Below are 14,078 nucleotides of genomic sequence, written 5' to 3'. Positions count from 1 at the left end.
GATTAATAATGAAAAATAATAAATTAAAGTTAAAAATAAATGTAATAATCTTAAAGTATGGAAAGAAGGTTGATAAGTCCGGTAAATTGAATAAAATTTAATTCAAAAATTGAATAATAAAGAAATAGCGTGTAAATCATGGTGAGTAATCTATTATTTTGAAACAATTATTAATTCACATATTTATATTATGTGTTTTTAATGTCATAACGTATGATTCTGCAAAATATTTAATATGTTTTGACGATATTTAGGACGCTGTTTAGGAATAAATTATTTAAAAATGTTCATATTGTATAATGTTATATAAATTGAATTGACATATAAAATTGTTGACCATCATATATAAAAAATCTATTTTAAAATTTAAATGGAATTTTAAATTAGAATGAAATAAACAGTAGCACCAATTACGATTACGACACATATAGTAGTTTATATTTATTTATTAATGATATAAAATATTAATAAAATTAACAAAAATAATATAGTTGGATTTATTTGTTTGACATATGAGTTACTTGGCAAAATAACACAAGTAAATGATGAGTATTTTGTATTCAGTTATTAACAAAATAAATAATTATAAAATATTAAAATATATTTATTATATTTTGCTTTTGTTTTTATATAGCAAACTAAGTAATGTTGTATTTATATAAGTATTATTACGTTATTTTTTGTAATGATAAAACAATTCACAACATAAATTAAGAAAAATAATATAATGAAATTTATGTATATATATTGCTTTATTAACAAAATCACGTAATGGAAGAAAATTAGGGGGGTTAGAAATGTAAATACTTTAAAATAGAAGGTGTTACATAGCTAATTATGGAGTACTTCTTTCGGGATCTAAACCTTCAGATTTGGGGGTAATGTTTTCGTCGGTACAATCTCCTATAAATGTCGGTGATATCTGAGCAAGATAAAAAGATTAACAAAATGAAGATAATGGAGAAGAGTATTTAGAAGACAACGATGGTTTCCAATAAATGGTGACCTATTCGGAAGCTACCTGTTCAGCAGGATAACACAATGACACAACTGCCAACAAAGAGAAGAAGAGGAATTTCGGATGCAGGTATACATATTTTTACTGAAATATCAACGGATTATAATCAATTCTTATTCTGGGATTTTTATAGGATTTGCGTTTCAAATCTTGGCATATTTTTCGTAAATTTGTTTGATTTGCTGTTGACTTTTCTAATTAATGATAATTTTAGTTAATGACATTAATCTGGATGCATTTGTTATTTGCAAGGATCTGTAGGAGCTTATAAACCAGTTGTGGTCAAACGTGTCGTGGATAGCATGACTATCAATTTAAGATCAAGTTGTTTCAAAAAACCTGATGTTGCTAATGTGTATTAAATTGTATTTTTTTCTGACTCTCTAATCGTTTATTTGTAATAGACTTGAGGTTTGGCCGGAATTGGAATCCAATTCCATTCCATTATGGCATTGGTTGCAAATGAGTACCAGATTGAATCTAATTGAAATTCACAAATCCCTTGACATGTGGATTTCAACATTCTGTCCTAAAATCTATGAAATCCAATTTACTCGCATACCCTTTTGTTTTCAAAATGGTAATATATATTTTTTAATGTATATTTTACATAAAAATTGTAAATGTATGAAAAAACATAGACTAACCATCTTAGCCTTTTAAGCAAGCGAGTGCCTACCATTATTATGTTCTTATTGGTTAATGCAATGTTTAATGAATAATGTTTGTGTTTTATATTATTTTTTTTCTATTTTCAAACTCTTGCATGAAGGGTAGAGTGCATGTAGGTGGACTGTTAATTATTTTCTTATTTTAAAGTGAAGTGGAATTCAAAAAATGAAACAATGTATGTTTTGTGCAAATGTTACAGGATGTCAAAACTGCAATTCAATATCAAAACCATGGCAGGAATAAAGTGGTGAGTACAAAAAAAATCTTCCGTTTAAATTGTGTTTATATACATATTTTTTAAGTAATAATTAAAATTTGACATCTTTGTCTCTATGTTGTAGTGTTGGTAACAACCATGAAAAAACCAAATTGCCCTTTTTGTCCTTTATTCTTTCAATTGCACCAAGTCATTTACTATTAGAGTAAAATAAACGAATAATATAAACGTTTTGTTATGAAAATGTTACAACACAAAAGTATTATGTTATAATATGCTAATAAGACGATAACTATATTACATTGCCCTTTTTGCCCTTTAAGGGCAAAAAGGACAATCATGCCCTTTTCTATTAATCTTTTATTTCTCAATAGAAAAAAAACATGTCCCTTTTCTGTTATGTCCAGAACTATCAGCAATATATCTATATTAGTATAGTAGACGATTTTAGATTCATACTTTCATTCATTTGGTAAATAGACATAGCAAAAAGTAAATTGGCCATTTGCCCTTTGAGTAAAAAAATGAAAAAATTAAACATTATGTAAAATGGCTTTTACAAAATTGTTACAATATAAAAGTAAGACATTATAATATGCTAATAAGGCAATAACAAAAGTAGATTGCCCTAAATGTTGCTTTGAGTTAACAAATGAAAAACTAAAACTTTATGTTATAAAACTCTTATAACAGTAACTTATGATGCTAATTATTGGACAAAAAAACTTTATGTTATAAGAGTTTTACATACGAATAGTATGATGCTATAATATGGTAGTTGTGTGAAGTTATCTTAACATGAACAATTTATGAAAAAAAACAAAAACAAATGTTGAAAAATAGAAACATATATTATACAAAGTAGATTATTTTTTGGCTTGACGATCAGAAAAGTATGAATTTCAGGGGCATACTTTTGAAGTTTTTCTTTATTTTATTTTATTTTTTGTTTTTTTTTCTGTAAAAGATGTAGAATTTCAAGGGCAAATCAGTCACACAGTAAAAATCATACTATCTTATGGAAAATTGTTAATTTTTTTTAGAAAGTACAATGCTATATGATGTATATTTTCTAAAGTTTCATTGTTTAATTTAATTTTTCTATATAAAATGCAGAAAAAAAATGATATGGTATAAATATGTGTTATTTTAAAGTAGTTTTTTTTGTAGGGGCAAAACAGTGAAATTCGTGGTCTCATTTGTATATTTTTATAACATCATTCTTATAATTAGATTTGAAGAAAAAGAAAGATAACCTTGCAGAAATTTTTTTTTATCATAGTACAATGCTATTTTTTGCTTATATTTAAAGCTTCTTTTACTTATAATTTTTTTTTCTTGCATATTACATTTAGAATGATAAATTACAATGTTAATAACAAAAGTGGTTATAATGAAACAAACTCAACATGGAATGGAACCTTGGATTATTATTCCGGTTTTCCATGGTCCATTCCTCGAAAAAAAAGTAACAGAAGGAGAAGAAATATCGTAACAGAAGGAGAAGAAAAAAGAAATAAAGTAAATAACATATTGCATAAAGCAATTAATGATCAGGTGTGTATTTTGATTGAGTTTTTTTCGAGAACTAAAGCTTGTTGGCAGGAATTAGAGTGTAAAGATTATAAAAGGGCATTTTTGGTATAATTAATTCTTTTATGCTGAAAAATACACTATGGATGATGTTATTTTATTAAAAAACTGAAAGTTATAAAGAAAGAGGAGGGTGATATATGTGGTATGGTATCTCCTACAGAATAAAAGTAGGATGATATATGAAACTCAAATCCTCAAAATAAGTAAGAGATTGAGAAGAAGAATCGTAACAGAAGGAGAAGAAAAGGAAATAGTGTAAATAAGTTTTTTATAGATCACAAAAACACAAATAACTAAGATTTTTTTTTTTAGACTAAACAGATGGAGATATACCTTCGATATTTTGTAGAGACAAAGAAGAATTGTTGAATACAAGTTCCAAGACTTCAATGAAGAAGCGAAGAAGATATCAATCACGAAATCAATATTTGTAAGTTGGCGGATTATGATTAGCTGATTTTAAGGGATTGCATATCTCTATTAAAGTTTGAAAATTTTCTTTACATGTATAATAAATAATTTGAATGCAGTGTAAAACTAATTGAAAACTAATTTCCTTAATCTTAGGAGATGAGTTATTGACAATTGAAGAATCGCATGGGCGGAAAAATCAGTCCAAGAGTTTTTCTGTGAAGGACACGTGGCAAGTAGGAGGTGCAAAAGAGGGACACATGGCGTTCAAAGTACTCTTTTATTAAGAATAGAAGATATAGATATTGTGAAGGGTTTAGTTAACATTAAGATTAACATGGGCTAATCGCTATATGGCCGTGGCTGGCAAATGGGAATCAATTAATATTTTGGGCCTACAAAAGAATTGGGAGTGTGGTTGAAATTTGACAACCATGCATAATAATAATGCACTCAAATAAATGAACAAAAATAATACAGATCATTTTAAATTACGTTCAATAAAGTTATTGTTATCCAAGCAATCAAGAAAAAGAAACATACAAAAAATTGTCCTGGTTCGATCGATATGACGTACGTCTATATGCAGAAACCAAATAACTCTGCTATAACTCGACTATTTCGAAATGATTACATTTGAATCCTTAGCTACGGATATTTATAACCAAAAACTTTAAAAACTATTAGGTGGAGCCCATATACAAGTAAATCCAGAATAACTAAACATGTTCATACCATGGACGACTTTGCCTTATACTACTTCAGGCATACTACAAATATTTTTCCCTTTGAAATTGTCATTTGTATCTCTTCACTTTGTTCCCGGATTAGATTATTTATCTGGATCACTAAAACTATCTCCATTAACAACTCAACCCAACCCAAATGTCTAATAAAAAAAAAGTTTCTCTTTCTTCCATCTATCCAATCCAATTAAACCCAATTTTTTACACACACTAGCAACCCAACCTAATCCAAAATTTTTATTTAAAAACAAAACATAAAAGTATATCAATATTGGTCTTGCTCCGTAAAGAAATTCACTTTATGTTTTTTTATGTATTTTATTTATTTTTCTAATAAATATTATTCTTCCTTTTTAATAATATAAATTATTTGTAAAGAAAAGAAATAGAAAGAAGAATTAGAAAAAGAAAGAGACAAAAGTGGCGAGCTAGGTCGTGGTAACGAGCAGCTCACATGAAATGGTTGCTTTGTTTATTTTATTTTTAAAACATTTCATGGTAAGCTTTGGTGATCGGCTCACCATTGGAGGTATTCTAAATTCTAAGCAACGGTTATTTATTAAAATTAGTAAATTAATAATGCCCACAACTATCATAAATTTAAGTTTATATATATATATATATATATATATATATATATATATATATATATATATATAAAAATAAAAGTAAGTTCAAATAAAAACAGTAAATAATGTGAGAACATAAAAACTATGTTTATGTTATTATTCTGTAATGAATGTTGTATATGTGTATAGTTGAAGTAGTTCTAATATGAATATTAACGTTTGATTATTCATATATTCATTAGAATGTTATTATTCTATTATAAATTTATGTATATGCATTTTTGTAGTAAATTGTAATTTTAGTTTTATCCCATGACTATTCATTTATTCATTGTTGAATAATGACATAAAGCTGTGGATACAAAATTCATTGCAGAATAATAACATAAAAATGGTGTTATTACGTTCTCACACTATTTATTGTTTTTATTTGAACTATATATATATATATATATATATATATATATATATATATATATATATTATAATAGTATTTAAAAATGTGTTTTAAATATTTAAAACCAACCGTTCAGGGTTTCATAATGTAACACCTGATTTTTATTACAACAACATCATTTATCAATTGTTCCTTTAAGATTACATAAAACACATTATTTTAGAGTAACTAGTGGAAGTATTTTAAACATTTTAAATATAATGCGGACGTTGTTGCAGTCAAACCGCGTTCTTACCTTTATTCACCACGAAAGGGTCCTGGAAAATATTAATAAACAACAAATAAGCATAATTTTAGTGAGCATACACAGTACTCAACCATTATATTAATCATATATCTCCAATGAACATATAAGTTCACATAATCACGTAACATACAAATGCTAACATATACTATTAGTACCAATATTGTCACTTTCCCTTATAGGGTCACTCATGATCTTCCTTAACCTTGACTATTTCTCCTTATAGGGTCACTCATGACCATCGCATATACAGATGCATCTAACATAATTAATGGGTTAGTATAACTCACTTGAACAGTTTGATTCGACTATGTAGATTGATTTGTTGATATGCACAAAAAGCGTGCATCACCTATAATACTTTTACTGGTTACTTACTATTTGATCTTAGTAACCAATACCTATATTATTCATTAATCCTGTTAAATGTGACTCGAGCATTTGGAGCACTTAGATTAGATCACAATGGAGCACTTGAGGTTCATGGAGCAAGTGACAAAGGAACGGATCATCTGAGATAGATTTGGATCATATGATAAAGGAACGAATATTCCAAAGGGGGTTTGGAGAACTTGGAGTGGTTTGGAGCAACTTGGAGTGGCTTGGAGCAACTTGGAGCAACTTGGAGCAACTTAGAGCACTTGGAGCATCATGTTGCACCAAATGATAACATGATACGCCATCATGTTTGAAGTTGCACCAATGTGATGTTGAGCCAAGGAGATGTTGAGCCAAGTGAAGATGTTGAGCCAATGAGATGTTGAGCCATGAAGATGATGTTGCTCCATCAAGAAGGGAAGTTGCGCCATGGAGGAGATGTTGTGCCATTATGGACCATCTTGGTACATGATGCGTCATCTTGATTCCTTTGTTGTGCCTTGTTGATTTGCATATGCTTTAGAAGGTGATAATGCTCCAGAAATACACCATGTTGTGCCACCATGATGGATGTTGGGCCATTAGTGATCATGATGCTCCACATGTGCATCACGTTGCTCCACTATGGTCAAGGTGGTCCATCATGTGTGTTGTTGATGCTTATGGGTTGTATGACGTGGATGAATGTTATAGAAGATGTTGCATGGCGGAATATGATTGGTTGTCACCATTCATGGGCCTATGGACCAATAGGCTTGGGCCATTAGGGTTTTAGGTCTGATCCCTTAAATATAAATAGGGATGCATGCTTAGTCATTTGATGTGTCTTGTATCTTGTATCCTTAATGAATAGGATGAATCACTGGTGAATTATACTTGTAACCTCTGTTTGAGAACTCTGAAATAAAGAATACTTCTCTCCTACCCGTGGACGTAGATCACCTTGACCGAACCACGTAAATATTGTGTCTTTGTGTGCTTCTAGTGTAACGCCTGGTTCCTGATATGTATTTAATTTATTAATTATTCAATTTATAAGAGCAACTCGACGAGTTGGAAGCCCCAAACTCGTCGAGTAGATATCATATGGGCCGCGTGATTTAAGTAACCTACTCGACGAGTTGAGAGGCCTCAACTCGACGAGTAGGTTGGCAAAGGAGAAACCCTAATTTCCGGGGTTTGTACCCTATTTAAGCACCTTAAACCTTCCATGTTGGCCTCATTTCCAGCCTCCAAGTCCCAAACCCTAAATCTCAAAACCCTAATGCTATTGTGAGTGTTTGTAAGCTATTTCAAGTGATTTAGTGTGTGTTTTGAAGCTATTGGAAGAAGGAGAAGCTTGAGGACACAAGAATGAGCTTATAGATCCAGAACCCTTGTGTAACGACCCAATTTTTCAAAAGATATTTTTCATTTTTGATTAACCAAAATACTTTCCACAAACCATGAAATCTCAAATGCAATTTTTTTCAAAATTCATATCCAATACAATTTTTATTTCAAATCATCAGAGTGTTCCATAAAACGCCTAAAAGAGAGTGCACGCCGCGTCATCAAGCATTGCCCTTGCCCTTAGGCTCAGATGTACCTAAAAAAATCCACAAACTGTAAGCTAATGCTTAGTGAGTTCCCCAGATCATACCCCACACACAATCCACATAAACACATATCATATTAGCTATAAAAGCTATATATACCACATAAGCCATGCATACAACATATAAGGATGCCATGGGCTCCCCCCACATGGTCTTATACCAAAGTGTCATGGGCTCCCCCATGGTCTTTAACCGATAAGCCATGGGCTCCCCCACATGGTCTTCCATTCGACTGCCATGGGCTCCCCCCATGGTCTTTATGTGACATCTCCTAATTTCTTGGCCAGAAAAGACCGATTTATTTTATGCTTTTTAAAATAAAATCAGAGTAATCATTTTTAAAGATGTTGCGGAATTTGTTCCCAAAACAAAACATGATAAAAGTTTATCAAAACCTTTCTTTATGAAATTTATATTTTCATTTCATATCAAAACCTCGGGATGGCATGTTCCGATACAGATCAAAAGCATAAACAAGACATTATAAGCCTTACAACAGTTATTTACAACTACTGGCCTATAATCCAAAAATCACTCATCATTATCATCCGACTATGCTCGGGGTCCACTACCTGTAATATAAAAAGCTGAGTGGGTCAGGTTTGGAAGCCTGGTGAGCATATAGGGTTTTCAACCCACAATACATAAATTTATTATGCTTAAACATCAATTAGTCAACCAAATTACCCCAACCCCATTATCTTATTTATTTCTTAAGGGTTTACCCTAAGAATCAACTATCACTCCTTCCTAAGGATTCATCCTAAGGAATAGGCACGAAGTCACATCATCACCAAGGTTTATACAACAGGCACTAAGTCCATAGCTGTCAAGGTTTATTCAACATGTGCTAAGTCCATAGCTCTCACTTATCGACAATATTATTCGCAGGAACCCCCCCCCCCTGCAATACATGTCAATGGGTTTTTAGAGTACAGCAGATGAACATATAGTCCACACACCTACAGGTTGCGGGCCTGCTAGTGTTCCACAGACCGTCTAGAATAGTCCATGGTTGTCATTCATACTCTGCTGAATGACGGGGGCCAACGTTTGGGTAAGTGATTCTCTCAAATTTCACCACTCACCCTCAACTCATGATCAATATCACTGATCATCTCATTTATCCAACTCACCTTTCATCACACCCACTATTTCATCTACCCATGTTTTACCCAACATTTTTTTGTAGATAAAAATACATATACAGTTTAAATTATTTTAAAAACCTGTATAAATCATTCCTTCAACACCCATCACAAATAAACAAACAATATATATTCACACAACATGTATTTTATGTGAAATACTTCATATCTATGTGTAAGGTGAAAGTAACTACACACTCACCTGATTTAATGAAAATCGGGCAGCAATTCGTTTCCTAAAACGATCGTTTCTAATAAAACCGCGAGTTTTATTGAGAAACCGGGCTCTGCGAAGGGTCGGGCTTCGAAACCGAAAAGATAAATTTTTCGGGTCTTCGGGCACTTCGGGACGTGTTTCGGGTGCTATAACCGATACCGGGGCTTCGAGGGACGTCAAAATGGTGAAAATATTCAAAAAAGGGTGAAAAATGCCAAATCTTAAATTCTAGCCGGGAGGGTTCGCACGCTCCTATTTATAGGCTGCGAGACCGAGGATCAATGGCTGAGAAGGAGACACGCGGCAGCAGATCCGAAGGGGGCAGCACCTGGCTCGCACGTGGGCTGCGCATGCGGGAGCCTCGCTGGAGGGTTCTGATTGGACCGAAGTCCGGGTCCGAGGTGGGGGGCTCGTGGCTCCTGCGAAGCTCGGATGCGATGAGTCACTGTACACGCGTCGGATGCGAGGCTCGCCACCGAGGCACACGCGTCGGTTTCTCATTGGACCACTTCGGATGACTCTCCGGTTCGGACACGCTTCTGATGACACAACAATTTCGGACACGTGGCACTCATGCAGTGAAGGTAACGTGGCCGAAGTCCACGTATGCGAAATTTCCCGGTTTTGACATTTTTTCTCGATTTTCGCGCCAAAACTTCTAAATTCCATAACTTTCGCATACGAGCTCTATTTTTGACGTTCTTTATATGCACGCGTAGGTAAAATTACGCTCTACAACTTTCGTTTAGACTTCGTCGGATAATTTTGACTTTAACTTTTATATTATTATTTTTAACAGACCGGGACAGGAAATCATTTAAAAATTCATAACTTCTTCATCCGACGTCCGTTTTCGTCTGTCTTTTTAAGTTGTGCTACTATTAACGAGACCTTCGATTCTCGTTTAGGTTGTGTCGGCTAAAAATCACTCGATCTAAAATTTGAGTTTTTAGCTGTCTACTCCTAAGCTGAAACTTCGAAAAATCATAACTTCCTCATACGAAGTCAGATTTGGACGTTCTTTTTATACATACTCTCGGTTTAACGAACACTACGAATTTCGTTTAGATCACTAAGGCTAAAAAGTAGTTTATCAAGAACTCACTTTTTACGACATTCGGCACCGTGCCGGTTTTGTCGCGAAACTTCGACAGGTCATAACTTCTTCGTTATAACTCGGATTTCGGCATTCTTTATATATCTGTAATCCTTGTCACGACCACTACAACTTTCTTAATAGATATCGGCTTTATCTAATAGTTATTTTTGACGCTCATTTTTATTCTTAATTAATTAAATCCTAATAATTAAGCATAAAACACATAATTTTCACATAATTCCTTTTCATTTCTTCAAAATGAGTTACAAATGTTAACCTAGACTATTATGTCAATATTAATGCCTAACCTAGAAACACGGGCGTTACAATTCTCTCCCCCTTAGAATGATTCCGTCCCCGGAATCACACATCAGCAAACAAATACGGGTAGCGACTCATCATGTCACTCTCCGTTTTTCCCAAGTGAGATTTGGCCCATTCGTATGTTTCCAGCGCACAAGCACTAAATCGACCATCTTGCGTCACAACTTTTTAGTCTTACGGTCAACGATTTCCTCAGGTTCTTCAATTAACCTCTTGTTTTCATCCAACCTTATTTCAGAAATGGGAATTTATGTCGGGCACACCTCCCGTGAACTTTCTCAAATAACACACATGAAAGGTATTATGAATACCCTCCAGTTCTTCCGGTAATTCTAGCTTGTAAGCTTGGTTCCCGATCCTCTGAAGAACTTTAAACGGTCCAATAAACCTTGGACTCAACTTTCCCCTTCTACCAAATCTTATAAGTCCCTTCCACGGCGAGACTTTAAGTAAAACCGAATCTCCAACTTCGAATGATATCGGTTGTCTTTTATTGTCAGCATAGCTCTCTTGAGCAGCTAACATCCTTTCCCTAACCACTTTCAACTTTTCAGCAGTCTGATGGACTATTTCAAGTCCCATAAACTGCTTTTCCCCAGCTTCCAGCCAACATGACGGCGTTCGACACTTTTCCCCATACAAAGCGTGATAAGGTGCCATCTTGATGCTTGAGTGGAAACTATTATTATAGGAAAATTCTACTAAAGGTAAATGTTCATCCCAGTTACCTTGGAATTCCAGGGTACATGCTCTCAGCATATCCTCCAATGTTTGAATTGTTTGTTCGCTCTGACCATCGGTTTGCGGATGGTAAGCTGTACTCGAACACAACTTGGTACCCAATTACTCTTATAGACTCCTCCAAAACCTTGAGGTAAAACGGCTGTCACGATCTGATACAATTGTTATCAGAACACCGTGAAGCCTCATAATTTCCTTCACGTAAGAATTCACAAGTTTATCCATAGACCATTTCCCGTTGGCTCCTATGAAATGCGCACTCTTAGTGAAGCAATCAACGACCACCCAAATCATGTCGTGACCGTTCCTTGTTCTGGGCAGTTTAGTCACAAAATCCATGGTAATGTCCTCCCATTTACCCATGGGTATAGGTAAAGGTTCTAAACTCCCATACAGTTTCTGATGTTGTGCCTTAACCCTAGCACGAGTTACACACTCGGCCACATACTTAGCAACATCGAGCTTCATCGTCGGCCACTAGTAATAGGGTTTTAGGTCCGTATACATTTTTTGTACTGCCGGGATGAATCAAGTACATGGTTTTGTGAGCTTCTTCCATCAGAAGACCTCTTACTCCTCCCGTCTTAGGTACCCAAATCCTATATTTGAATACCTTCAATCCTTGACCGTTTGTATCAAACACCAACGTTTTTCCCAAACGTTCCTCCTTTCGGTCATTTTTCTCTAAAGCTTCCTCCTGAGCTTTCTTTATACTTTCCACAATTGTCGAGACAACTTCAATTTTCAACGCTCTTGGCATTTTCTTTTCAAGATTTACCTTCTGACTGAGAGCATCAGCAACAACATTTACTTTACCAGGGTAGTAAAGTATCTCACAATCGTAATCTTTGAGTAATTCTAGCCAGCGCCGTTGCCTCATGTCCAATTCCTTCTGATTAAAGAGATATTGAAGACTCTTATAATCAGTGAAAAGTTTGCACTTAGTACCGTAAAGACATTGCCTCCATATCTTTAAGGCAAATACTACCGCTGCCAACTCCAGATCATGAGTGGGATAGTTCTTTTCATGCTCCTTCAATTGTCTCGATGCATACGCTATCACTTTATCCCTTTGGGTCAGAACACAACCTAACCCAACTCCAGAGGCATCACTATAAACTGTGAAGTCATCAACTCCTTTAGGTAACGAAAGAATCGGTGCTTCACACAACTTCTTCTTTAACTTCTCAAAAACTTCCTTATGCTTCTCATTCCAAGTATAAACAACTCCTTTGTGGGTCAAAGCTGTCAATGGAGTCACGATCGAAGAAAAGCCTTGGATAAACCTTCGGTAATATCCAGTTAATCCTAAAAAGCTTCAGATCTTCGTAGGACTTTCAATCGTAACCTTCAGGTTACAAGATAAATCTTTATTGAGGACTTCTTCTTCTCCTTAGAATAAGTACTTTCCATCATTCATTGTAACAGACCGATGGGTCATGTCCTAATGATCTCTCATTGTATAATGCACTACTTAGACTCAGATCTCCTAGGGACAAATTTCGGAACAGACTATACCTTCCTTCATGTTCTAATGTGATACAATCACAGTTCAACATGTATAATTTCTAACTACCAACTTCTTTAACAATGAGTGCGATACTTCTATTGATCGCTTTGATCATATTTCACTTCAATCGAGAAGGCTTTAGTCAAATGCTACATCGAATTTGGTTCTCTGAACCACATAATAAACTCATTGTAGTCGGACTCGATTCGATATGATCTCTAAGGTCGGAATAACAATCATCTTCTTAGTCATTACCGAAACGATGGTAACGACAGACTAGAATAAGACGGAATCAATTACTAGCTCCTTGGTAACCTTGTGACTTTCCTTGATCCAATTACGAGTCCTGTGCTTCCGGTAGTATAGGCCTCTACTACCATTCACACCTACTCATACTCGTCCTAAGTATTGTCTCGCAGTTTTCCAAAATCACCATACAAGAATTTCACATAGTCATTCAATTCATCAGATGACAAAACCAGGTTTTATATTATTTCCTTGAAACGATTACACAAATGTTCATGTTTACCCTATATTATGCCTCTAATAGGCTAAACCACTTGTTACTATTCACATTACTACCTCATAACTTGATCTTCGGGTATCAAGTCTTTACTTCTAATCCCAAGCATTGATATTTGCTTCGTCAAGGATATTCTAAAATTCCCTTGGCGTTGGCGGTGCACTTGGCCTTGTTACTTCATTGTTCTTCGGACAGTCCTTAGAAATATGGCCTTCTTCCTTACATACATAACACACCCCCTTGAGAATCGTACACTGTTTGGCGTAATGCCCAATTTCTCCACACCTAAAGCACTTCACCTTCCTGTCACAATTCCCAGAGTGTTTATTTTTGCACTTCCCGCACCATTTTCCTTTACCTCTTCTTTTGCCAGACTTTGAGAATATGTTGCTCTTGTTAGGCCTTGAAGACCCCTCAAATTTCCTCTTTTTGTCAACTTCAACCTTGTTGGCGGTCCTGTCATTGATCATTTCTTCAATAGACTTAGCAACCCTAATAGTTGCCTCAAGAACAGATGCCTGACGTACTGGCATAGTAAGTTCATCCTTACTTTGTTGAAGTAAACGTTTTGTTTCTTCCATCTGTTGATCCAACATCGTACGCACCATTG

At 34.4% G+C, this 14,078-nt stretch overlaps 1 long non-coding RNA gene across 1 annotated transcript; it reads left to right on the top strand.

Annotated features, from left to right (window-relative positions):
• The first annotated feature begins 889 nt into the window (after positions 1-889).
• On the top strand, positions 890-4,442 carry LOC145125244 (uncharacterized). The gene is made up of 4 exons (XR_013715893.1): positions 890-1,087; positions 1,890-1,937; positions 3,816-3,933; positions 4,071-4,442. It is a non-coding gene; the product is annotated as an uncharacterized LOC145125244 (long non-coding RNA).
• The last annotated feature ends 9,636 nt before the right edge of the window (positions 4,443-14,078 follow it).

This window comes from Lactuca virosa, chromosome 7, assembly GCF_052849685.1.
Source record: "Lactuca virosa cultivar CGN04683 chromosome 7, Lactuca_virosa_CGN04683_v6, whole genome shotgun sequence".
Lineage (NCBI taxonomy): Eukaryota > Viridiplantae > Streptophyta > Magnoliopsida > Asterales > Asteraceae > Lactuca > Lactuca virosa.
Note: the sequence above shows the minus strand (reverse complement) of the source record. Positions and strands in the feature narration are given on the sequence as shown.